The sequence below is a fragment of the Lithobates pipiens genome, unplaced genomic scaffold (assembly GCF_037356315.1).
Source record: "Lithobates pipiens isolate NorthernLeopardFrog02 unplaced genomic scaffold, aLitPip1_a1.2 Scaffold_30, whole genome shotgun sequence".
Classification (NCBI taxonomy): Eukaryota; Metazoa; Chordata; class Amphibia; order Anura; family Ranidae; genus Lithobates; species Lithobates pipiens.
In genome coordinates, this window is record NW_027507791.1 from 5594795 (window position 1) to 5621724 (window position 26930).

Genomic DNA, 26930 nt, shown 5'->3' on the forward strand with positions numbered 1-26930 from the left:
ACAACGCAACGGGAACGGCACCACGACAGTCCTAACATCACCAGGCGGATCCAAAATGGCGGCCGCAACGAAGCCTCATGCTCCCAGCTTGGAGGATCCCCAGGATCACAGAAGATAGCCCCGGCTTCTCTGAACTTCACCCCTTTGGTCCATGTGAGTACCAAGCAGACCATCTCACCGTCCCCTGCCTCCACAGAGTCTGATTGGCCACACCATAGAAGACTATGCCTTCTCCCCTATGGGGCTTAACACAACCAGCCATGCAGACGCCTTACCTACTGACTACCAGGCCACAGCCTCTGCCTTCCCAGCAGCTGACCTGTACCAGAAACTGTCTGAACTCCTGGAAAAGGGTATATCCCAAACAGGAGCCAAGATTACAAGGGATTTAAAATCAGATTTCCAGAATCTGGGAGCCAGAATGGACTATTGAAAACAAAACTAGACAAAACTCTCACAGCTACAAACCAAAACTCAGACGATACTCAGGCATTACAGGAACAAAAGGATGTTGCCCTCTCCAGGATCGAGGATTTTGAGAACAGATCCAGAAGATACAATATCACAATCAGAGGTCACCCCGAATGCATCACCAACATCTCAGCAGCGGTGCAGAACGTAATCCAGAATCTGATTGCAAAACATCCCACAACACTGCCTAGAACTAGACCAGAAAGGACAGCTCGCCAAGAGACGACATTGCCAAACCCCATTACTATGCAGTAAAGGAGGAAGTCATGAAACAATCCCGATCTATGCCCCGGGTGCAGTGTCAAGGTCACCCTATTCAAGTCTTCGCAGACCTATCCCCCTCCACAATGCAATGCAGAAGATCACTGAAACCACTGCTCTCTGTCCTCACACAAAAGGACGTTGAATACAAATGGGTCTTCCCATTCGCAGTGATGTTCTCTGATAAAGGAAAGAACTAATTTCTCAAAATTTTCCCGATGGTGATAACTACTCCTACACCTCAAGTATATCTCCCAAGAAGCTGCCATGGACACATCCCACAACATTCCTGGATCAACCAAAAAACCGACCCCCACCAGCCCACAATCACTGCTCTGGAACAATACCAGGACCAAAGGAGGCTAAAGACAACAGTCCCTCTTGACCGCTACCCAGAAATGGTTTCCTGATTTAACTGCTCCAGAGGACTAGAATTCCACCTCTTCAATGTCCTAATTGTTTACCTTGTGAGATCTATTTTTTTTTCTTTTTCTTATGACCCCCTTACTGTCGTGGGAGGTTCCACACTTCAATCTCTGGGCCCCCTCCCTCCTGGGCTCCCTAGGGAGGAGGATGGAGGGATCTCCCAGTCAAACCTAGGTCCCGATTTTTTTTTTCTACTACATTTTTTACGGTTGTTCCTGGTCCCTTTTATTAAGCACTTATTCAGCGTTACCAGGGTCGTCCTAACTAGGAGTAGTCCCCATGTGCCTCCACCATTCACTCAGAGGCCCTCCTTATCCAGAAGACGTCAAAGGGTGAGGGACAGTAGAGAAAAAACATTGCCCATCCTGAACTCCATGGCTGATCCCACAAGAGTGCCCTTAAAATTGCCACACAACGTCCAGGGCCTAAACTCTCCCCTAAACGGAGGCAAGTCTGACAGTTATAAATCCCTTAAACTAGACAGTCTCATGATCCGGGAGACCCACTTTCCTAGTTGGTACAGTCTAAAGTTCCCCCACTCTAATTTTCCCCGTTTTTACTTGGCAAATGCCAAAGAGGGGTAGCGATCCTCATCTCTAAATTCAGTAATTTTGAGTACCTATCGGAATTCAAAGACCCAGAGGGCAGGTTCCTCCTGGTGAAGGGCACATTAGAGGGACACCTATACCTCCTGATCTCCTATTAATTCCCCAATAAAGGGCAAGAAAAATTCTTCACACTCCTATTGGACATCCTAAATCCCCTTTTTGGAAAGCACTATCGTATTGGGCAGGAACTCCAACACGGAATTTGACCAGGGGTTAGACAAGTCCAAGCCTCCTTCAGCTCAACTAACCCGACCCACCAGGGCGAGCCTCAAAAATTGCAAAAATGCCCGGGGACTATCAGATGTCTGGCGAGAATCTAACCCCTCCAAGAGGGATTTCACTCACTACTTCCACCCATACAATACTTAAGCCAGAATAGACCATATTCTGGTCCCCTTGTACCTTCTTCTGGCAGTTCTCAAATCTCAAATTTGAGATATGGCCCTGTCAGACCACTCTATGGTAATCATGTCCATCCACACCAACACCCATATGGCAAAACCGGGACACTGGAGACTGAATTAATCCATTCTCTCCCACCCCAGCAAAGTCACGGAAATAACACACTTCAGGAATAATTCAATATCAATAGCGTAGAGGGAACCTCAGCAGAAACACTGTGGGCAGCCCACAAGGCCTTCAGAGGCGAGATCATTAATCTAGCCACACAAAAATTAAAATCAAAAGAGAACACAAAAAGTTGATATTGAGAGATTGGAGAGGTCATACACAGCCCTGTGGGCGCAACACAAAAAGAGCCCCTCTAACGCTTCAGTAGCCCAAATAAACAAAGCAAGGCTTGAACTTGGCCCTCACAATGAAAGCAGAGAAATCCTTATGCTGGAGCAGCAATACACATTACAGACAAAAAGACAAGATAGGTCATTACTAGCTGCCAAATTAACCCCCAGATCAAGGAGTTACACTTCGCCCAAGATTCGAATTGTGGGACAGGAACCCACAGCCAACCCAGCCAAAATCCTGGAGGCATTCCAAGAATACAGCCTCCTAGAGACTTAATAGTCAAATTTCTAGATAGTCTGCCCATCCCATCCCTAGACACTAAGCACACAAGATATTTGGGAGCACCCTTCATGTTGGGAGGAGGTAATGTCCGTCATCAAGGTCCCCTACTGCAAGGCCTTTGCAAGCACCCTAGCTCCACATGACAAGATTCTTTAAATGCCAAAACTCAGGGCAGCCCCTTGGGCACTCTACTCAACAGCATACATCACGGTTATACCCAAACCAGATAAAAACCCAGGAGAAGTCAGCAATTATCGTCCCATTTCCCTCATAAATAATGACCTTAAAATACTAACCAAAATTCTGGCCGACTGTCTATCTTTCTTTATCAGTAAATATATCCATAAAGACCAGGTGGGTTTCATCTCAGGCAGACAAGGGCCTGATCAAGTGCGAGGAGAAAACCCTGTTTTGGTCCACCGTCTCACTTGATCTATAGAAAGCCTTCGACTCAGTGTCCTCATACCTCTTCTCCCCTTTGGAGCAATGGGGGTTCAGCCCATGCTCCATGAGGTTTATCCCATGCTCAAAAACGCTTACAAGGTCACTAATCAACCCTGATATACAGAGGTACCAGACAGGGTTGACCACTCTCCCCAATTATATTTTCCATAGCCATTGAAACCCATTGAAACCCTAGCCATAAGCCAGAATCCGGACATTAAAAAGGTGTAGCATGTGGAGACCAAAATCACAAATGCAGACTTTTCACGGATGATATACTCCTATTCCTGACCTCTCCCTTAACCTCTTTACCCAACCTATACAAAGTACTATCAGAATTCTACAAAATCTCAGGGCTTCATGTAAACTATGCCAAAACACAAGCCTTACATGTCTCTCTTCCACCTCCCAGTCTCCCTTATCAAACAGTCCTTCAAATTTGATTGGGAGTAAATACTCTATCAAATACCTTGGAATTAACCTAACAGCGAGCACAAACGCTTTACGCCAACAACTATTCGCCCGTTTACCAAATACTGTAAGCAGAACTTGATCTAAAAACAACTTCTCCTAGCTAAGCAAAATAAACTCCATTAAAACTACTTTACTTATTGGGATGGGGAGGGTGCGGAAGTAAAGGATTCTAGGGAGTAAATATCTGTTAAATTCCAGAGTAAAATAATCAAATTTGTCTGGGGTAACTCAGGATACAGAATCCCCCAACACTGTTTCTTCACAAAAAGAAAGGAGGTCTCGGATTGCCCCACCTATATAAAAAAAAAATACTACTTAGCCCCTAGACTGGCCCAACTCTCCACAGTATACTCATGACTGGAAAAGCTGGATTGGGTTCTCATAGAAAGGCAGGCAAGTCACCCCACCCTGGACTTCCTGCTTTGGTGCCCCCAGAAAAAAAGAAGACCTCCAATTTTGTCCCCTACCCTATCTCACTCCTATTCCCTCTGGGACAACATTTGAATCCTGCCAGGTCTGGTTTCAAACAAAGCACCTATTGCCCACTTATTTCACAACCCAGACTTCACCCTGGACAAGACATCAAATCCTTCAAAATGGTGGCTGGACAAAGGCCTGTACCGCATAGGACATTTTTTCACCTCTAAGGGCCCCCGCAGCCTAGGCCACTGTATTAGCAAATTAGACCTCCCGGACTCGGAAAAATTCAGATTCAGGTAGATTTTGCACTTACAAAATCTAGACAGACAAACCTATCCCACCCAAATTTACAGATTACGAACTTTGGTGCAGACCAGCCATGGGGTAAAGGGGAGGCATCACAATCTACTCATCACTCATGCGCCGACAGATAAATCATGCCTGGGCACAGGTTGATCCCATTTTTGTTGACATGCCAGGGGAAGTAGCCCAGTTGTCTTTCACTCCACTCCCATAAAAATCGAAAAAAAAAATCTTATAGGGCGTTCTTGCTATTGATTTGTAACACATCCTCCCCATTACAATGTCAAATTTCAACATTTCTATGTCCTGTTAATATTCTGTTCTGTTTTTCTCTGCAATGAAAAATAAAAATCTTTTGAAAGTAAAAAAGTTTTAGTGACTGAAATGCAAGTTAACAGTCTGGTGGCATAACCCTACAGATATTACAGTTCATCGGGAAAAATAAAAAAATAAATAAATCAGTTGAATGGTAGAAAATGCAGATAAAGGAAAAAGCTGAATAAATAAAGGTCTAGATCGCTAGATATAAACAGGAAACATCAAACACCATGAGATTGTTCCGCTTTATAACAGAATTTCATAAACATCTATTCCAAGTCACAATAGCCCTTCAAGCCTCTTATGCAGCGTACACACGATCGGACTGTCCGGCAGACAATCCGCCCGTGTGTGGGCTCCGGACTTTTTCTTTCCAAAAGTTGGACGGACTTAGAAAAGTTTTGACTCAAAATTCGCCCGTCTGTGTGCTAGTCCGCCGGACTTTTGAAATGAATGGCTCCAAGTAGACGGGACTAGCGAAGGAATTCAAAGTCGCCGCTTCCATCGGTGAGATTGACACCTCGCTGGCCCCGTCACCTGGTATGGATTTAAAGGGGAACCCCTACGCCAAAAAAACGGCGTGGGGGTCCCCCCAAAGTCCATGGCAGACCCTTATCTGAGCACGCAGCCCGGCTGGTGAGGAAAGGGGGTGGGGGATGAGCGAGCGACCCCCCCCTCCTGAGCCGTACCAGGCTGCTTGCCCTCAACATAGGGGGGTGCTTTGGGGGAGGGGGGGCCCTGCGGGTCCCCCGGATAAGTCCGGTCATGTGTGGGCAGGTCCACTCGTTCAGAAAGTCCAGCGGACCTCAGCTGCAAAGTCTGGCGGTTTGTCCGTCGGATAGTCCAATCGTGTGTATGCCAGCCTGCCATAGTCACTTTTCCTAGTGGGGACGACTCCCCTGCTGGGACAAGACAATGGCCCGGCTGGAGGGATTCTCACATCAACACCGTGTTGATGAGGAAAATCAAGCAAATTTCTTTCCGGCAACCCGTGGTTGCAGGAAAAATGTGCACCGTGTATGGCCAGTGTAAGGGTCCTACATACTATAATAGGAAAGCGCTAAAATAAATCACACACATCCTGTATAACACCATATTGTATAAGCTACATGTGTGGTATGAGGCTTTTAAAAATTATGGTAACGCATACAAATTGAAATATTAACAAATAGTGTAGCGCTACCTGAAAATTTAAATAAATAAAACTTCCATTATAAGCAAGTGAACATAAACTAATATCATAAATAATGTGATCTCCAAATACACAAGGTTGTGCACAATTCAGATTGCAGATTTACTTCTACCATCATAGCCAAAAAGTCTTAATATTCCCAATGATCCACAAAATACAGGAAAAGACACGCCACCCAGTGGCACATACATCTGCTCACCTCCATGTATGATCTACGTTACATAAGAGGTCAACAAAGCTCTTCCCAGTGACAGCTAAATCACATGGAACATGGAAGATTAGTCGCAATTCTTTACACAGTGACAAACATGGAAACCGAGGTCAGCTGACACATCACTCCATAGAGTGCATTCCAATGAACTTATTTAGACTGTATAGTGGAATGTCGGACAGTTTAATAATGCATTCCTGAGTCTCAATACAGAACAAGAAATAAGCATGGCATCAAAAAAAAGGAAATGCATGCTGATCTAGTGACTTCAGTACTTTGGAACTCCTGGTCTGCACATTTTCTTTCCGGTCTGTGACCCAATTACAGTCATTGCAGCCACTTTTATTTTTCACCTGTATAGCAACATACTGTGAACAGTCAACCTAATCAAATCCAACACTTAAAAGGACCCTATTAAAAAAAAAGTTAATCAAAGCCACCCAGTAAAAGACAACTTTTTAGTTTTACCATTCTAATGGTGGAATCGTTGCTTTCATGAAGAGCTCGTAGGAATCCATTGGTATTCTTTAGTGATGTAATAGCCAACGTGATGAACCATGGTGACCAATGGGGGTTCAAGGGGGTTTTGCTATCCGACACATCTGGAAATGTCTAGTAGAAGCAAAACCCATTAAGCACTTCTAAACCTGGTCAATTCTGGCATTTCTCTCCTACGTGTAAAAATCTTTTTTTTTTTTTTCTAGAAAATTACTCAGAACCCCCAAACACACACACACTAACAAAAAAAAAAAATTATATTATATTAATATTTATATTATGGCTGTTACTGATTAAAATTTTCATGTTTGATTAATCGTTTTTTTTTGTTTTAAATCGGCGGGGCATGGCTAGGATGTCACACGTCAATCTCAGCCTTACCGTGCCCACAATCGCAGCCTCATTGTAGTCAGTGCCTGTATTACACAGTCTGCGAGCATCTCCCGTTGTGCGTCTCCGAGCAGAGTGTGAAAACTCCCACCCTCCTCCTAGAGCAGCTTGTGTAAGACAGAACACTGCGTCTATCACACGAGCTGATCTAGGAGGAGGAGGAGGGTGACAGAGGAGGAGGAGGAGGAGGAGGGTGACAGAGGAGGAGGAGGGTGACAGAGGAGGAGGAGGAGGGTGACAGAGGAGGAGGAGGAGGAGGAGGGTGACAGAGGAGGAGGAGGAGGAGGAGGGTGACAGAGGAGGAGGAGGAGGGTGACAGAGGAGGAGGAGGAGGGTGACAGAGGAGGAGGAGGAGGAGGAGGGTGACAGAGGAGGAGGAGGAGGAGGGGGGTGACAGAGGAGGAGGAGGAGGAGGAGGGTGACAGAGGAGGAGGAGGAGGAGGAGGAGGAGGAGGAGGAGGAGGGTGACAGAGGAGGAGGAGGGTGACAGAGGAGGAGGAGGGTGACAGAGGAGGAGGAGGGTGACAGAGGAGGAGGAGGGTGACAGAGGAGGAGGAGGGTGACAGAGGAGGAGGAGGAGGAGGGTGACAGAGGAGGAGGAGGAGGAGGGTGACAGAGGAGGAGGAGGAGGAGGGGGGTGACAGAGGAGGAGGAGGAGGAGGGGGAGGAGGAGGGTGACAGAGGAGGAGGAGGAGGAGGAGGACAGAGGAGGAGGAGGACAGAGGAGGAGGAGGACAGAGGAGGAGGAGGAGGAGGAGGGCTGCACCCACAGCTTGGCCAAAAGCAGCCCCAGGGCAGGCAGCAGATGGAATTCATATCCATTTTCCACATTTTGTCATGTTGCAACCAAAAACGTGAATGGATTTTATTGGGATTTTATGTGATAGACCAACACGAAGTGGCACATAATTGTGAAGTGGAAGTAAAGTGATAAAACGGTTTTACAAATTTTTTAATAAATAAATATGTGAAAAGTGTGGCGTGCATTTGTATTCAGCCCCCCCCCCCCCCCCGAGTCAATACTTTGTAGAAACCCCTTTCACTGCAATTAGAGCTGCAAGTCTTTTTGGGGATGTCTCTACCAGCTTTGCACATCTAGAGAGTGACATTTTTGCCAGTTCTTCAAAGCTCTGTCAGATTGGACAGAGAACGTCTTAACAGCAATTTTCAAGTCTTGCCACAGATTCTCAATTGGATTTAGATCTGGACTTTGACTGGGCCATTCTAACACATGAATATGCTTTGATCTAAACCATTCCATTGTAGCTCTGGCTGTATGTTTAGGGTCGTTGTCCTGCTGGAAGGTGAACCTCCACCCCAGTCTCAAGTCTTTTGCAGACTAACAGGTTTTCTTCTAAGATTTTCCTGTATTTGGCTCCATCCTTCCCATCAACTCTGACCAGCTTCCCTGTCCCTGCTGAAGAAAAGCATCCCCACAACACGATGCCACCACCACCACCACGTGTCACAGTGAGGGTGTTGTGTTCAGGGTGAAGTGCAGTGTCAGTTTTGCGTCACACTTAGCATTTTGCCTTTAGGCCAAAAAGTTCAATTTTGATCTCCTCTGACCAGAGCACCTTCTTCCACATGGTTTCTCACAAACTGCAAATGGGACTTCTTATGACTTTCTTTCAACAGTGGTTTTCTTCTTGCCACTCTTCCATAAAGGTCAGATTTGTGGAGAGCACGACTAATAGTTGTCCTGTGGACAGATTCATTAATACAAATCACTTACACCAACAATGGGGCTAAATTTGCTCCCGCTTTCTTCTGTGTGCCTTGAATACATTTTGCATTCAAATACAAATTTTGCTTTCCAGCAATACTTTTATTTCTGAGTTTTTTTTTATTTTTTACCTCTTGGCGCATGGAAGGGTTATTTACTGGGCTCTTGCCTGACTAAGGTTAAGAAAAAAAAAAGAAAAAACTGTACTTATCCAGTCTGTAGGAGAACAGCATGCACACTTGGGAAATGGCATTGAGTGCATTTAGTGACCTTGCATGTTGATCCTTGAGCCGTTACCATGTAGACTCTGCAATGCTCAGAGAGTGCTTTCCATGGCTGAATCGTGTGTAAGCCGCAGTAATAAGAGGATTTATGGGAATTGCAGTAAATCTCCCAGCCCTACATTCAACAAAACAATGCTGCTGAATTTCATAGATAAAAGGCAGCTTGTTGCTTTGATAAGGGCCAGTTAATGTCTCTAAGAGCCCTCAACACTAGTGCTTATACACTCGGATATGAGATGTAAGGTAAATATTACTGAGAAACATGCATTGATTAAAAGACAATAATGGCCTATTTATTATACCTATTGGCTAGGAACGATGACTTCTTACGTATTTTTAAAATAATCATGTATTCTGTAAAGGTAATTCAAAAGGGGGAAAAAAAATAAAAAATGTATTCAATACGAAGGTACAAAGCACAGATAACGAGCCCATAGACACCAAACAGGTATTTCAGATCAGAACAAACTAACCAGATTTATTTTCACTTTATATCATGGATCCATGTATTCCTCAATCATAAAATACATTAACCGAATCATTAAAAACACATTTAAGCTTTAACATTTTATATCAAAGCCATTTCCAGTATTTTTAAATTTGCAGCTTTCATTAACGCAAAACAGTGCTGCATCTGAGCACCAAACACTGAAAACACGATTTGTTTCAGTTTTTATATTTAAAGCCAACACACCCATCCATTCATGTCTCCATGATTTATTTTGCAGAGAAATCATTTTGAAAAATACCACCCCCCCCCCTAAAAATTCTGCCTATTGCCATCTTGACTAGGGTCAGAGGATTCATGTAGCATTTACTTCCTGGAATTCATCTGCCCTTAGTTTGAGCATGCAGGTGTTCCATCAGAATCGGTGACCCATTAGATTAGGTAACGGACGTGACGTTCCGCCATCTGAATACTTACTGTGCATGCGTAGCAGGTTTGCTAATCTGATAGAGCAGCTGCAGTCAGAAGATGGCAACGGCCATCTTACTACACCCAGCTACATCTTACATTTCACAGTCATTTTACCAATAGCGGGCGACCAATAGTGAGTGGTATAAATAAACATAGTATATTCAGATCTGCCATGCTGTTCTCATGTTACATTTTCAAAGCATAAAAGTTTAAAAAGGTAGCCACTTCCTTTTTACCCTTGTTGGGTAAAAAGCCTAGGCTTATGACCTCATGAACAGCTCTCTCTCTCCTGTGAGAGTTTGCCAGGAAAAGATAGGGGTTGAGTAAGAAGAGGGCCAATGAGAGCTGCAGAGCTGGGTGTGTGTGTGTGTGTGTGTGTGTGTGTGTGTGTGTATAAATCCAGGAAGTGAACAGGCAGCAGCTTCAGTTGCCCACAGTTAAAATGGTTGCAGCCAGACTCGGAGGGAGATTTCTGCAGCATATTTGGCAAGTAAAGACTTACAGTATACATAAAATATGCAAAATGGTTGGAGGGAAGCTTCGGAATGGCAAAGATGTTTTTATTACAAATTATGTAAGCGGATTGTGGTTCCTCTTTAAACTTAAATACGCTGCTCATAGTATTAGCAAAATTTCCATTCGGCGCACCAGACATGAATACAGGAGATGGTCAGAGAGATACAAGAGATCAATGCAGCCTCAACAGTGCCCGCCAGATGTAGCCTCAACAGTGCCCGGATCAGAGCAGCGATCTTCTGCTGTCAGAAGATCAGAGCTGGATTTGAATTTCCTGGGCCGGGCGACCGCAGTAACAATGTCCAGCCTCCTGTGATACATGTCACTCTGATTCAATTTCCTGGCACATCAGTGTGCTCTGCGCGAGGAAGAGGGAGGGGAGGGGGGGGACTGACTGACCCCCAATGCCCCCTCTACTCTGGGCATTGGGGGTGCACGACTACTGCTAGCCCTCTCCCTCTACTCTGGGATTGGGGGTGCACAACTACCACTAGCTAGGATACAGGTTATGGTCACAAGCCCATGCTTCTGGGTCAGCATGAACCCCAGAAAACTATTTACAAGTTAAAATTTCCATAAGTGTCCCCTGCATTCGTGTCAATGTAAGTAACAAAAGCCATACAGAATTGATGTAATGCTTTAACAAATGTGACGGAAATTTGCTGGAGTGCGTCAGTCCCATGTCAGAATGAATTGGAAAGCAGAAATAAATAGATTTTAGGCGTCTGACTTCAGTCTGCTCCTACGCGGTAATAAGGAGGGATTGTAGGGAGTTGGCAGCACTTGGGACCGAAACAGATCGGATTATGTCAGACACAAATCTTTTATCAAGCTCAATTCACTGCCGTTTGACTCGGCAACGATGTGCAATATCAGTGGGTTGGAATTGTTTAACTGCTGTGGGTGGAAGTTTATACCGAATCGTAAAATTGTAAATTGCACCCAGAAGTGACAGTTACACATTAAACACAGTTCTGTTGGAAACTGAAGATATTCATTTAAAAAGAAGAAATGCTGAAATGACTATTCATAGCCAGTTGTCAATTATAAACCTTTTATTTATTTTTTATTTTTTTATAAAGGCGGTTGTTAATATGCCAGTAGACTGCCTGAAAACCTTCAATATTGGTAGGCGCCCGCCCTCCTCCATCGGATAAAGCCAAGTAACCGCACCAACTACAAGCATATGATACAGCAAGCGCACAGCTGCGTCTCCAAAGAGATTGAAGGCTTGTACTACTGGCAAGTGCAACTTGCTTACATGTGCATTCACAGCCTGCATTTGAGATCATTTTAAAAACGCATACAAGATCCTCCAGAGCTCGATGACCTGCAGTCAACACTTACATTATTAGTCGGGCTAAAAAAATAAAAAAAAAGAAGACCATCTAGGTTTAACTAATAAAAAAATAAAAAAAACACACCATACAATCCTGTACCCACAGTTGATCCAGAGGAAGGCAAGAAAAAAAAAAAAAAAAAAGTAAAGCATGATTTAATTTGCTCCAGCAGGGAACCCCCCCTCTCAGATAAACAGATATTCCCTGTATCAACTTTACCTAAAAAATGTTACTATCCAGTTAAGTTTTGAACCTTAACCACTTCAATGCCGGGCACTTGGACGCCTTCCTGCCCAGGACAACTTTGAGCTTTCAGCGCTGTCGCACTTTGAATGACAATTGCGCGGTCATGCTACACTGTACCCAAACTAAATTGTTTTTATTTTGTTCCCACAAATAGAGCTTTCTTTTGGTGGTATTTGATCACCTCTGTGGTTTTTATTTTTTGCTAAATTAAAAAAAAGGCCGAACATTCTGGGAAAAAATAAAAATAAAATAAAGCTTTGGTTTTGTTTCTGTTATAAAATTTTATAAATACGTTTTCTCTTTCACTGATGGGCACTGATAAGGTGGCACTGATGAGGTGGCACCAATGAGCAGGCACTGATATGCAGCACTGATGGGTGGCACTGATATGCAGCACTGATGGGCATCGATAGGCAGCACTGGTGGGCACTCATGGCTGGCACAGGTGGACACTGAAAAGATGAGTATTTATTGGAGGCACTGATAGGCGGCACGGCTAGGCACTGATACATGGCATTGATATGAGGCACGGATGGGCATCCCTGGTGGCACTGGCAGGCATTGTCAGTGGGCACCAATTGGAAGCTGCCTGGGCATTGATTGGCAGCTGCCTGGGCACAGATGTGCATTTCCCTGGGAGTCTGGGGGGGGGGGGGGGGGTATACCTGTTGGTCCAGCGTGGTGGTATTCCTGGTGGTCCTGGGATCCATGGGGGGGCTGCGCTGATAAACAATCAGCACAGACGCCCCCCCCCCCCCCCCCCCGTCAAGGAGAGACGCTGACTCTACTGGCAGACGCAAGTGAGGAAAAGCCAATCACTGACTCTTCCTATTTACATCGTGATCAGCCATGATTGGACACGGTTGATCATGTGGTAAAGAGTCTCTCTCAGAGATCAGTGTTGCGGGGTGACACCCTGCAACAATGATCGCTGCGATGCATGCCCCCAGGGGCGCTCAGCAGCTTAAATATCCTGAAGACGTCATATGACGCCCAGTCAGGATATTGAAACCACTTTGCCGCCGTCATTCTGCTATATGGCGGATGGCAAGTGGTTAAGGAAAGAATCTAATGAGTTGGCCAGAACCACCTCTGGAGGGGGGGGGAATTCGACATTTCCACAGCTCTTACTGTGAAAAAAAGCTTTCCATATTTGGAAATAAAATCTCTTTTCCTCTAGACTTAAAGAGTGACCTCTTGTCCTCTGTTGACCGTAAAATGAATAACGCGACACCAAGTTCACTATATGGACCCCTCATATATTTGTACATGTTGATCATATCCCCCCTCTTCTCAAAAGAGAATAAATGCAGTTCCTCTAATCTTTCCCCATAGCTGAGCTCCTCCATGCCTCTCATCAATTTGGATGCTCTTCTCTGCACTTTCTCCAGTTCCCCGATATCCTTTTTTGAGAACTGGTGCCCAAAACTGAACAGCATATTCCAGGTGAAGTCTTACTAATATGTACAGGGGCAAAAGGATGTCTCTCTCTACAGTCTATACCTCTCTTAATACAAAGGACTTTGCTTACTTTGGAAACCGCAGTTTGGCATTGCATGCCATTAAGCCTTATGATCTACCAAAACCCCCAGATTCTTCTCCACCATGGATTCCCCCAGTTGTACTCCCCCTAGTATATATGATGCATGCATGTTCTTAGCCCCTAAGTGCCTAACTTTACATTTATCAACATTAAAACTTTATCTGCCACACAGTTGACCAATTAACCTATTGCCGCCCGCCCACTGTCAAACGACGGCGGGGCAGTGCAGCTCTTGTTCTGCGACGCCATCATATGCCATCGCCCCAGAACGGAGCGCGCAGCGCACCGATCATTGCTGTGACGCGGTGCTAAGACTGTAAAGAGCGGCATTCGCGGCTCTTTAACCATGTGATTGGCTGAGTCCAATCACAGCCAGTCACATGTAAAACACAAATATACTTTTCGTTTGGTAAAGTTAAATATTTTTGGCCCAGAATTTTTAAAACCCAGCACAGAGAGTCTAACAAGAATAACATTTTCTAACACAAATAACACTTTCTTCCACATAAGGTACACTCTGGAAAAATAAACAAGGTATTTTCTAGGCGATATTAAGAAGTTTCTTCACACCTTTATGAGGTTACACATAAGACAGTCTACTAACACCCGACAGAGGGTCCAACACAGCACTTTGGTTTATAACACCCGAAATAAAACCTATTTAATAAAAAAAATTATCTATTTTTATTTTCACTTTAATTTCTACTTATTACAAGGATATAATATCCTGATAGTGGAATTTGTCCTAGCACACATTTTTCTTCAGTAAATCAGTGTGTGTGTGTGTATGTATATGTGTGTGTATGTATGTATGTATGTATGTATGTATGTATGTATGTATGTATGTATGTATGTATGTATGTGTGTGTGTGTGTGTGTGTGTGTGTGTGTGTGTGTGTGTGTGTGTGTATATATATATATATATTATACACACACACACACACACACACACACACACACACACACACACACAAAGATAGAGATACAGTGGCTTGCAAAAGTATTCGGCCCCCTTGAACTTTTCAACCTTTTGCCACATTTCAGGCTTCAAACATAAAGATATTAAATTTTTATTTTTTGTGAAGAATCACCAACAAGTGGGACACAATTGTGAAGTGGAACGAAATCTATTGGATATTTTAAACTTTTTTAGCAAATAAAAAACTGAAAAGTGGTGCGTGCAAAATTATTCGGCCCCTTTACTTTCAGTGCAGCAAACTCACTCCAGAAGTTCAGCGAGGATTTCTGAATGATCCAATGTTGTCCTAAATGACTGATGGTGATAAATAGAATCCACCTGTCTGTAATCAATTCTCTGTATAAATGCACCTGCTCTGTGATAGTCTCAGGGTTCTGTTGAAAGCGCAGAGAGTATCATAAAGACCAAGGAACACACCAGGCAGGTCCGTAATACTGTTGTGGAGAAGATTAAAGCTGGATTTGGATACAAAAAGATTTCCCAAGCTTTAAACATCCCAAGGAGCACTGTGCAAGCGATCATTTTGAAATGGAAGGAGTATCAGACCACTGCAAATCTACCAAGACCTGGCCGTCCCTCTAAACTTTCAGCTCAGACAAGGAGAAGACTGATCAGAGATGCAGCCAAGAGGCCCATAATCACTCTGGATGAACTGCAGAGAACTACAGCTGAGGTGGGAGAGTCTGTCCATAGGACAACAATCAGTCGTACACTGCACAAATCTGGCCTTTATGGAAGAGTGGCAAGAAGAAAGCCATTTCTCAAAGATATCCATAAAAAGTCTTGTCTAAAGTTTGCCACAAGCCACCTGGGAGACACACCAAACATGTGGAAGAAGGTGCTCTGGTCAGATGAAACCAAAATCGAACTTTTTGCCCACAATGCAAAACAATATGTTTAGCGTAAAAGCAACACAGCTCATCACCCTCAACACACCATCCCCACTGTCAAACATGGTGGTGGCAGCATCATGGTTTGCGCCTGCTTTTCTTCAGCAGGGACAGGGAAGATGGTTAAAATTGAGGGAAAGATGGATGCAGCCAAATACAGGACCATTCTGGATGAAAACCTGTTGGAGTCTGCAAAAGACCTGAAACTGGGACGGAGATTTTTCTTCCAACAAGACAATGATCCCAAACATACAGCAAAATCTACAAAGGAATGGTTCACAAATAAACGTATCCAGGTGTTAGAATGGCCAAGTCAAAGTCCAGACCTGAATCCAATCGAGAATCTGTGGAAAGAGCTGAAAACTGCTGTTCACAAACGCTCTCCATCCAACCTCACTGAGCTTGAGCTGTTTTGCAAGGAAGAATGGGCAAGAATTTCAGTCTCTCGATGTGCAAAACTGATAGAGACATACCCCAAGCGACTTGCAGCTGTAATCGCAGCAAAAGGTGGCTCTACAAAGTATTAACGCAAGGGGGCCGAATAATTTTGCACGCCCCACTTTTCATTTTTTTATTAGTTAAAAAAGTTTCAAAAATCCAATAGATTTCGTTCCACTTCACAATTGTGTCCCACTTGTTGGTGATTCTTCACAAAAAATAAAAATGTTATATCTTTATGTTTGAAGCCTGAAATGTGGCAAAAGGTTGAAAAGTTCAAGGGGGCCGAATACTTTCGCAAGGCACTGTGTGTGTGTGTGTGTGTGTGTGTGTGTGTGTGTGTGTGTGTGTGTGTGTATTATGCATAAACACACAATAATAAAAACCGTGATCAATAATGTGCAAAAAAGCAAAATAGGAGTGAAAACGGGCTAAGTACAATAGATAGTACTTAAAGAGGAAGTAAACCCTTCCAAACAACTTGGACCTATAGGTAAGCCTAGATTAAGGCTTACCTGTAGGTCCAAGCAATATCTCCTAAACCTATATGGTTTAGGAGATATTTGCCCGAAAATGGGCACCGCTGTCTACGGCGCATGCGCCGTAGACAGCGGCGCGCATGCGCACTAAATGGGGCAAATCCAAGAATGGATTTGCCAAATTTGTCGACTCCCGTGCGCATGCGCGGGAGTGACGTCATCGCGGCTTCGCCGTATGACAGTGGCGGAGCTGCGAGGCGCGACTCCCGTGCGCATGCGCGGGAGTGACGTCATCGCGGTTGCGCCGCTGTGATTCGTCGGAGCTGCGAGACGCCACAAGCAACATGGATGCGGCGGACTATAGGGATCAGCGGCGACTTCGCTGGCTCCTGTGTCAGGTAAGTGACACATAATGAGCTACTATGCGATGCATAGTAGTCCATTATGCTTTACCTTTGCAGGGAAAAAAAGAGGAAGTAAACCCATCAGGGTTTACTTCCTCTTTAACAGCTAGCATAAATACTAGGGCTGAAACAACTAATCGATTATGAAATTATTCGATTACCATTTTCATAATCGATTAATTGGCCAGTAACATAATAGGGTTAAAAAAAAAAAAAAAAACTAAAAGTTAGCCCTTTATAGTACAAAAAGAGCAAATAATCGATACTGTAAATATTATTTTCACTGTTCTACAGTAAAAAAAAATGAACCCCTTACATTAGTGATTATCTGCTTTTTTTCTACTATAAAGGGCTAATTTTAGTTTTTTTTAACCCCATTATGTAAATGTCTTGGTTCACATCTATGTGTTTTTTGGTGCTTTTTCCAGAAATTTACTACAGTTCATTTACATGGTTTCCTATGGGACACGTTCACATCTGAAAGGGTCAGGGACTTTTAAATGCAAAACGCTTCTTTATTGGTTCAATATACTTCAATGGAGAAGCTGCAGAAAAGCATGTAATGCTTTTTTGCAGCAATTTGTGTTTTTTAATGTGCCCCAAAAAAAATGCAAAAATACAAATTGCAGTAAAATCACGTGCGCAAAAATCAAAAAACGCACAGCAAAAAGTACTGCAGAAACAGATCAAAAGAAAACTGTATAGGTGTGCACCAAGCCTTATGCTGGTCACACAGATCAATTTTCAGGTGAGAATATTCATACAAAAAAATCTTTGTACATTCGCTGAATGAAAGAATTTTTTTGAAATTTTAACTTGTTTTTAACATTCTGTTTTTAAAATGAATGTCATTTCTGGCCAAAAACCACATCCACTGTCTGAAAATTCCTTTTACTAAGAAGTTTTCTATTTTCAAATTTTCCCATCACTGTGGTTGAAAATGAACGTCAATTTGACCCACTTTTTTTTTTTTTTTTTTAAAGGATATTAACCAGATTAATCGAAACAATAATCGGCCAACTAATCAATTATGAAAATAATAGTTAGTTGCAGCCCTAATAAATACAATGAAAAAAAATAAAATAAAAATTGGCATAAATATAGCAATGAAGCTTCGGAATGTGCAACAAAACAAATTAAGGTGCAAGCGGTCAAAATAAAGTGTCTGAAAGTCCTTTACAACTCATAAACCAATAATAATCACACCATAAATAAGGTGAAGCTTCAGAATGTCCAAATGTGCAAAGGTGCAACAAGTGGTATAGATTCCACTTAGTATTAAGAAAGAATTGGAGTCAAAATGGGCTAAGTGGAATCTATACCACTTGTTGCACCTTTGCACATTTGGGCATTCTGAAGCTTCGCCTTATTTATGGTGTGATTATTATTGATTTAGGAGTTGTAAAGGACTTTCAGGCACTTTATGTTGATCGCTTGCACCTTAATTTGTTTATTTGCACCATGTTGCACATTTGGACATTTCCAAAGCTTCATTGCTATATTTATGCCCAAAAATTTTTAGTTTTTTTAGTCCGTTGTATTTATGCTAGCTGTTAAGTACTCTTCATCTATTGCACATTATTGATCACGGATTTTATTATTTTACCTATATATTTTTGTTTTGTCCCATATCCGTGTGCATGTTGTAAGTGGGTATTTATATTATCACAGTTCACATTTGAGTGCAACACCTTCACTTGATTGTTTTTGCAAATACTAGAACTCCATGGCTGGCACACAGTCATGGCACATTCCCATTGACGTCATGCAGTACCGCCTGTCAAAAACGTGACACTCCACGTTTGCCACACCACAAAGCAAAAATATGACCTCTGAACAAAGGCAAGCAGCAGCACTGTTATTTCCAATGTTTTTACCGCCCTTTTGCTATCTTTTTAAACTAAGCCTAATGCCGCGTACACACGATCGGAATTCCGGCCAGAAAAAGACAGATGAGAGCTTTTCATCAGAAAATGCGACCGTGTGTATGCTCCATCGGGATTTAGCTGTTCGAATTTCCGCCAGGCAAAAATCGATAGCATGTTCTCAATTTTCCCGACAGAAAAAATTTCTATCGGAAATTCCGAACGTGTGTATGCAATTCCGACATGCCAAAAATCACGCATGCTCAGATTAAATTACGAGACAGAAGCTATTGGCTATTGAACTTCCTTTTTCCAAGTCCCGTCGTACGTGTTGTACGTCACCGCATTATAAACAATCGGAATTTGGCGTGACCGTGTGTAGGCAAGACAGCTTGAGCCAAATTCCGTTGGAATTCCGCCGGGAAAACCATCAGAGCTTTTTCAGACGAGAATTCCGATCGTGTGTACGCGGCATGACAGTATATTTTACATTCTGAATTATCAGGAGGATAATGGGCAGTGAAGCCGCAAGGCTCCACTGCTTGTTTCCCTTAGTTGGAATGGCAGTGCCGGGACCCGAGAGCTGAGGGATGGTTGGCCTCGGGCGGCGGACATCGCGGGCACCCAGGACAGGTAAGTGTGCTTATTAAAAGTCAGCAGCTACAGTATTTGTAGCTGCTGACTTAATTTTTTTGCCCCCGGCTGGCTCTCCCCTTTAAATTCTGAAACACCCTCTAGCCAGAAACAAAAACTTGGGTTATTCCAGGTAAGGAGACGCTTCAACAAAAGCCAGTATCTATTGGGATTGGAGCATAGCGCTGCAAATCGGATTGGTGTGGGAGTTAGAACATCACTGCCCTCTTCAGCAGGGGCACAGGAGGAGATTTATGGAAAATAAGGTGTCTGAAGCTGCGGGTGGCAGGGATTAAGAAAGTGTATAACAAATAGGTGCCTCACCCAAATGAAATGCTTTAGCCATTATAAGCGGTATGACCGGTTCTCTTCCATTAGAGATATTTTGCAAGAGGGAAATTATATATCAAGTCATTACTAACAAAAATATCCCTAAAAATAATTAGGCGACGCACCAACTAGAATTCTGCCACCATGTTTTATTCCTGTGAGCCTCTCCTCTTCCATGGCATTCATTCCCTTGGCCAACAAAACTCGTGCTATCTGCAGGATTTCGATGGAGAATGATAACTCGCCTCCTCGGGGGAAATCGGATGTTGGGAAGTGGTTAATTTCTGTGAATTAGATGAAACTCTCCAGTTATTAAGCAGCACTTAATGCCAGCATGACCTGAATATCTCAATGAGATTAGCAAGCTCCCAGTCTTAGATGTTCCTGGCAGAGGCTGAAGGCAAAAATTACTGGATGAGGTTCATCAAAGGCCCACAGTTTAAAGAAAAGCACAAATAAAAAATAAAAAATAATAATAATAATAATAATAATAATAATAATAATAATAATAAATCATGTGCAAGGGATATGGGGCACCGAGTACATATCCGGTAAAAACTAGGAGTACCAAGCTTAAAGTGTGTAGACATGTCACTGGAGAAGTGATCGAGGGGGTGTACATCTCACCTAGGTTGCTACACAGTGTGAGATGGTAAATCCAGGATGGATCAGTTTCTCAGCAGCGATATGCTGCTGAGTTGTTATTTAATTTTGCCGGGCCTGGGTTTATATGGAATGGCAGGTAGGTTTGGTAGAGGGACCTGTCATTCCACATCCCCCGATCCAGTTCTGGGTTTGGGATCAGGTGAGCTTTGATCCTAATTAGCCTGGGAAGCTAAAGGCTCTGTAGGGTCTGCAGGTGATTGCTTGTCAGCCAGGGAATGAACAATCTGTGTGTTGAAGGAAGCTGCAAGCACAGCCACTGCTGGAGCTAAAACTCACCCTGCGATATCCAGGCGAAAGACGCTGTGTTTGTAAGTGTCAGATAGGTGAGCAGAACCTGTTAGTAAGCGCCCAGCCGGGCTAGGACTTTTATTTTTGTTGTACTTAGAAAGCACGGTGTTGCTGTATATTTTGTTTGCTGGACTGTTTGTACCACGAATAAACGCCAAGATCTGCTTTATCAAATTCCAAGTCTGCTGTGAACTGTGTCCAAACACACCCTACCCCGGGAAGATCCCTTACAATTGGTGGAGAATGCGGGCAACGCGGTTGCTAGGGGCAACGGTGTGGACAGACTTGGCTACAGCTGCTGATGTCCTGGGTGAAAGCTGCAACTACACTCCAAAAACAGTCCAGCAACATGGAGGAGATGCTGAAGCAGTTTATGCAAGTGAGTTTGCAACAACAGCAGGCTCAGACAGAGGCCAATAGACGACATGAACAGTCCATGGCTGAACAACAGCAGATGATGGCTGCACAACAGCAGGCTCAGATAGAGGCCAATAGACGACATGAACAGTCCATGGCTGCACAACAACAACTTATTGAGCACCTGATAGCAAATCGAGAGGCGCCTGTGGTGATGGGAGCCGCTCCAGAGATTTTTTCTGGGAGAAGGACTGTGCAGAAAGCGCTGCAAAAGATGACTGCTGAGGACGATGTTGAGGCCTATCTAACAGTATTTGAGCGCGTGGCTGAGCGAGAGAAGTTACCAGCCGCTGAGTGGGCAGAGGTAATTGCGCCCTATTTAACAGGTGAACCTCAAAAGGCCTACTATGACCTCAGTGAGCAAGAGGTTAAGGACTATACTCGGCTAAAAGAGGAGATACTTGCCCGACTAGGAGTTACTACTGCAGTCCGTGCCCGGAGGGTACGCAACTGGAGCTACAGTCTGGACAAATCAGCGAGGTCCCAGATGTATGACCTAATCCATTTGGCAAGAAAGTGGTTGGAGCCAGACACTTCTACTCCTGCACAAATCCTAGAGAAGGTCGTGATGGATCGCTACCTCCGAGCCCTTCCTACTGACTTGCAACGCTGGGTGGGACAAGGTGATCCTAAGAATGCAAACGAACTTGTCAACCTTGTGGAGAGGTTCCAGGCGACTGAGGACTACCTCCGTGATGTTCCTGCAGCATCTTCACCTCCCCGGAGCGCCAGATCTGTGCCGTCAGCTGGTAAGAGACTTCCATCTATTGGGGGAGTGTGGAGGGGTGCTGATGGGGGGAAAAGGGCTCAAGTGGTGTCTCAGGGACAAAAGATTGGTGATGGTCCCGGGTGGCTAAGGGGCTCTGAAAAGGACTCCTTGCCAAAGAGACCAGGCCCTATCCAGTGTTGGAGATGCCATGAGGCGGGACACGTGTCGGCCCATTGCCCTCTTACCTCTGAACCCATGGAATGTGACGCTAGCCGGCGTCAGTCGCTATTTGCGGAACCATCTTGTGCTGCAGTTCCTGGACTAGAGACTGAACCGCAAATCTGCGATATTACAATCAATGACTTTCCTGTTAAAGCGTTAATGGACTCAGGAAGCCTTGTAACCTTGGTGCATGCTAGCCTGGTGACTGGGGACTTAGAGTCTAAAAAGCATATGAGTGTTGTGTGCATACATGGTGATACAAAACTGTACCCTATAGTGCTGGCTAAAGTCGGGACTGAACAAGGCACCGTACAATATGAAGTGGGTGTGGTTAAAAACCTCATGCATAATGTAATATTGGGGCGCGATTTTCCATTATTCTGGGCTCTCTGGGAAAAAAGAAAAATCCCCAAAAGGAGTGAGGATACCTCTAAGGGGGTTGCCTTGTCCACTGTGAATGATAAAAGTATGCAGGATGAAAATGATTGTTTTCCTTTACAGGTCCTGGCTGGGGAGGAGGAGGCTCCTCCCACTGAGCAAAATATACTAGACTTAGAGGTGTCTAGAGATAATTTTGGGGCTGTACAATTACAGGACCCCACTCTCAAAAATGCGAGAGAGCAGGTTGCTGTAATGAATGGGGTACCTCAGGAACCAGATGCTGAAAAAAGATTTCCACATTTTTCGGTGACTAATGATCTTTTCTATAGGGTTAATAAGGTTAAGGATGAGATTGTGGAACAGCTTCTGGTACCTAAGCCGTACCGGCGTCAGGTGCTTGACATGGCACATAACCATGTTCTTGGGGGACACTTGGGGACTGACAAAACGCGAGAGAGGGTTCTCCAGAGGTTTTTTTGGCCGGCCATATATGATGACATTAAAAAATACTGTGAGTCGTGCCCCACATGTCAGGTTAGTGCCCCAGTGTCACATTTTCGCAGTCCTTTGGTTTCGCTCCCTATTATAGAGGTGCCTTTCGAGCGTATTGCCATGGATTTAGTGGGTCCCATTGTAAAGTCAGCTAGAGGACACCAGTATATTTTGGTAGTCCTGGATTATGCGACCCGCTATCCTGAGGCTGTACCCTTAAGAAACACTGCATCTAAAACAATTGCACGTGAGTTGTTTTATATGTTCTCTAGGACTGGGATCCCCAAAGAAATCCTAACTGACCAAGGTACGCCATTTATGTCGAAAGTAATGAAGGAATTATGCAGACTATTTAAAATCTCACACATCCGTACCTCTGTGTACCACCCCCAGACGGACGGATTGGTGGAGAGATTTAATAAAACTTTGAAACATATGTTGAAGAAAGTGGTGGCAAAAGATGGTCGTGACTGGGATCATTTATTACCCTACCTCATGTTTGCTATTAGGGAGGTGCCCCAAGCGTCCACAGGGTTCTCACCATTCGAGTTGGTCTATGGTCATCACCCTAGGGGTCTACTAGACATTGCAAAAGAGACATGGGAGAATGAGTCCACCCCATACAAGAGTGTTATTGAGCATGTAGCACAAATGCAGGACCGTATAGCCACTGTAATGCCCCTGGTAAGGGAACACCTCCAGAGAGCTCAAGAGGCCCAAAGTAGAATTTACAACCGGTCCGCAAGAATCAGGACATTCAACCCAGGCGATAGGGTCCTTATACTAGTCCCCACTGTTGAGAGTAAATTCTTGGCGAAGTGGCAAGGTCCTTATGAAATTGTTGAAAAGATCAGTGAGGTGAACTACAAGGTGCACCAACCAGGTAGAAGGAAGCCTTTCCAAGTTTATCACATAAACTTGATCAAGCCCTGGAAAGACAGGGAATCCTTGGGGGCGACAAATACTGTTAATAATTTGTCACAACCAATCCCTCCAGTCAAGGTAGGTGATACTCTATCAGTGTCACAGAAACAGGAGGCTCAGGAATTTTTACAGAAAAACAAAAACAAGTTCTCTGACCTCCCAGGGCGTACACACCTCATCCATCATCACATTGAAACTGAGCCTAGAAGCAGAGTAAACCTTAAGCCCTATAGGATACCCGAGGCACGTAGGGAAGCCGTATCTGCCGAGGTAAAACGTATGCTTGCTCTGGGGGTAATTGAGGTGTCACAGAGTGAATGGTCCAGCCCAATTGTGCTAATCCCAAAGCCCAATGGAACTTGGAGGTTCTGTAACGATTTCAGAAAGTTGAATGAGATCTCCAAGTTCGATGCGTATCCTATGCCCAGGGTAGATGAGTTGATTGAGAAGTTGGGTAACGCCAGGTACATAACCACCCTCGATCTCACAAAGGGCTATTGGCAGATTCCACTTTCTGACGAGGCTAAAGAGAAAACTGCTTTCTCCACCCCTGATGGGCTATTCCAGTATGTAGTGATGCCGTTCGGGTTACATGGAGCGCCTGCAACTTTCCAGAGGTTGATGGACTTGATTCTGCGACCACATCGTGATTACTCAGCCGCCTACCTCGATGATGTGGTCATTTTTAGCCCTGATTGGGAAAGTCACCTCTGTAAGGTACAGGCCGTGTTGGATGCCATAAGTGATGCAGGGTTGACCATAAATGCCGAGAAGTGTGCTCTAGCCCTAGAAGAGGCCAAATATCTGGGCTACATTGTTGGAAGAGGATTGGTTAGGCCACAGCTAAATAAAATTGAGGCAATACAGAATTGGCCTAGACCCCTGACAAGGAAACAGGTTAGAGCTTTCCTGGGTATTACGGGTTATTACCGTAGATTTGTGCCGAACTTTGCCTCAGTTGCTGCTCCGCTAACTGACTTGACAAAGGGCGGAAAGACAGCAATGGTCACGTGGACCCCAGAGGCCGAGGAGGCTTTTCAAAGCCTTAAGTCTGCCTTGTGCCAACCACCTGTGTTAGTCACCCCCGATTTCAGGCGAGAATTTCTGGTCCAGACAGATGCCTCTAGCACAGGCTTAGGTGCAGTACTCTCACAAGTAGTGAATGGTGAGGAGCATCCGGTGACGTACTTGAGTAGAAAACTAACCCCGGCCGAGAAAAATTATGCCATTGTGGAGCGAGAATGTTTGGCAGTGAAGTGGGCCCTAGAATCTTTAAAGTATTACTTGCTAGGCAGGAAATTCAAGTTGGTGACAGACCATGCCCCCCTAACATGGATGAAGTTAAACAAGGAGAGAAATGCAAGAGTGACTAGATGGTTTCTCTCCCTACAAAACTTTAATTTCACTGTAGAACACAGGCCAGGGAAATTACAGGCAAATGCTGACGCATTGTCAAGGGTAAGTTGTCTGTGGGGACAAAAGGCTCAGCCCTCCGGTCTGAAAAAGAGGGGGGGGATATGTAGACATGTCACTGGAGAAGTGATCGAGGGGGTGTACATCTCACCTAGGTTGCTACACAGTGTGAGATGGTAAATCCAGGATGGATCAGTTTCTCAGCAGCGATATGCTGCTGAGTTGTTATTTAATTTTGCCGGGCCTGGGTTTATATGGAATGGCAGGTAGGTTTGGTAGAGGGACCTGTCATTCCACATCCCCCGATCCAGTTCTGGGTTTGGGATCAGGTGAGCTTGGATCCTAATTAGCCTGGGAAGCTAAAGGCTCTGTAGGGTCTGCAGGTGATTGCTTCTCAGCCAGGGAATGAACAATCTGTGTGTTGAAGGAAGCTGCAAGCACAGCCACTGCTGGAGCTAAAACTCACCCTGCGATATCCAGGCGAAAGACGCTGTGTTTGTAAGTGTCAGATAGGTGAGCAGAACCTGTTAGTAAGCGCCCAGCCGGGCTAGGACTTTTATTTTTGTTGTACTTAGAAAGCACGGTGTTGCTGTATATTTTGTTTGCTGGACTGTTTGTACCACGAATAAACGCCAAGATCTGCTTTATCAAATTCCAAGTCTGCTGTGAACTGTGTCCAAACACACCCTACCCCGGGAAGATCCCTTACAAGTGGTTGTAAACCACTTGTACCTACAGGTAAGCCTATAATAAGGCTTACCTCTAGTTCTTGTAACTATCTCCTAAATATGCACAGTTTATGAGACATTCACTATATATACGCTTTTGCAGACATCAGTGCATGCGCATTGAAGAAATGGCCCGCTAGTGTCCTTTTTTCAGGGCAGTGCCATGACCAGCATCTCCCGGAGCAAACCTGGAACTCCGATGAAAAATGTCGACCGTCTACTCTGTGTGCCTATTTATTTATATAAAGCAAACCCCACCCCATAATCCCCCTCCACCAAATGATTTGGACCAGTGCACAGTCCATAAAAGACACAAATGAGCAAGTTTGGGGTGGAGGAATTTGACTGGCCTGCAGAGTCCTGACCTCAACCCGACAGAATATCTTTGAGATGAATTAGAGAGGAGACTGCGAGCCGGGCCCTCTTGTCCAACATGAGTGCCTGACCTCACAAATGCACTTCTGGAAGAATGGTCAAAACATTCCCATAGACACACTCCAAAACCTTGTAGACAGTCTTCCAAGAAGAGTTGAAGCTGTTATAGCTGCAAAGGGCGGGCCAGGTCAATATTGAATCCTACAGACTAAGACGGGGATGCCATTAAAGTTCATGTGCGTATTAAGGCAGGCGTTCCCAATACTTTTGGTAATATAACGTATGTTGCATATGGTTTTTGTTTATTCATACTTACCTAGGTGGATGCAGCATCAGTACAATGCTGCATCTGTCCCCCAGGGCCTCTACACTGAGAACCAAGCGATTGAACAATGCCAAATCGCTCAGTTCCCACAGCTTCATGAGCAGAGAGCTGTTCACTGTCCATCAGAGCAGCCGGCTCAGGCTCTCAGTAACTCCGTGGTCATGATGACGCGGAGCCTGGACCCACTCTGATGTCAGCAGAGCGCAGCCCACTCTCCGCTGAAAAAGGGTCACATGAGTGCTAAACGAACTGCACTCCGGTCATCCACAGGAGAAGTACAGCCAAACGAGCTGTGGCTGTACTTTTCCTTTAAGGCAACTAATTTATTTTGAATGGTCTGCTAAGCCACAATAGAG

The 26930-nt window shown here is 44.5% G+C and overlaps 2 protein-coding genes across 2 annotated transcripts in view; one reads left to right on the forward strand and one right to left on the reverse strand.

Moving 5' to 3' along the window:
- The window catches only part of FANCM (FA complementation group M), a 305773-nt gene that overhangs the window by 191998 nt on the left and 86845 nt on the right, over positions 1 to 26930 (reverse strand). The window lies entirely within an intron of this gene.
- The window catches only part of LOC143942322 (heme-binding protein 1-like), a 64232-nt gene that overhangs the window by 8586 nt on the left and 28716 nt on the right, over positions 1 to 26930 (forward strand). The gene's annotated exons all lie outside the window — the stretch shown is intronic.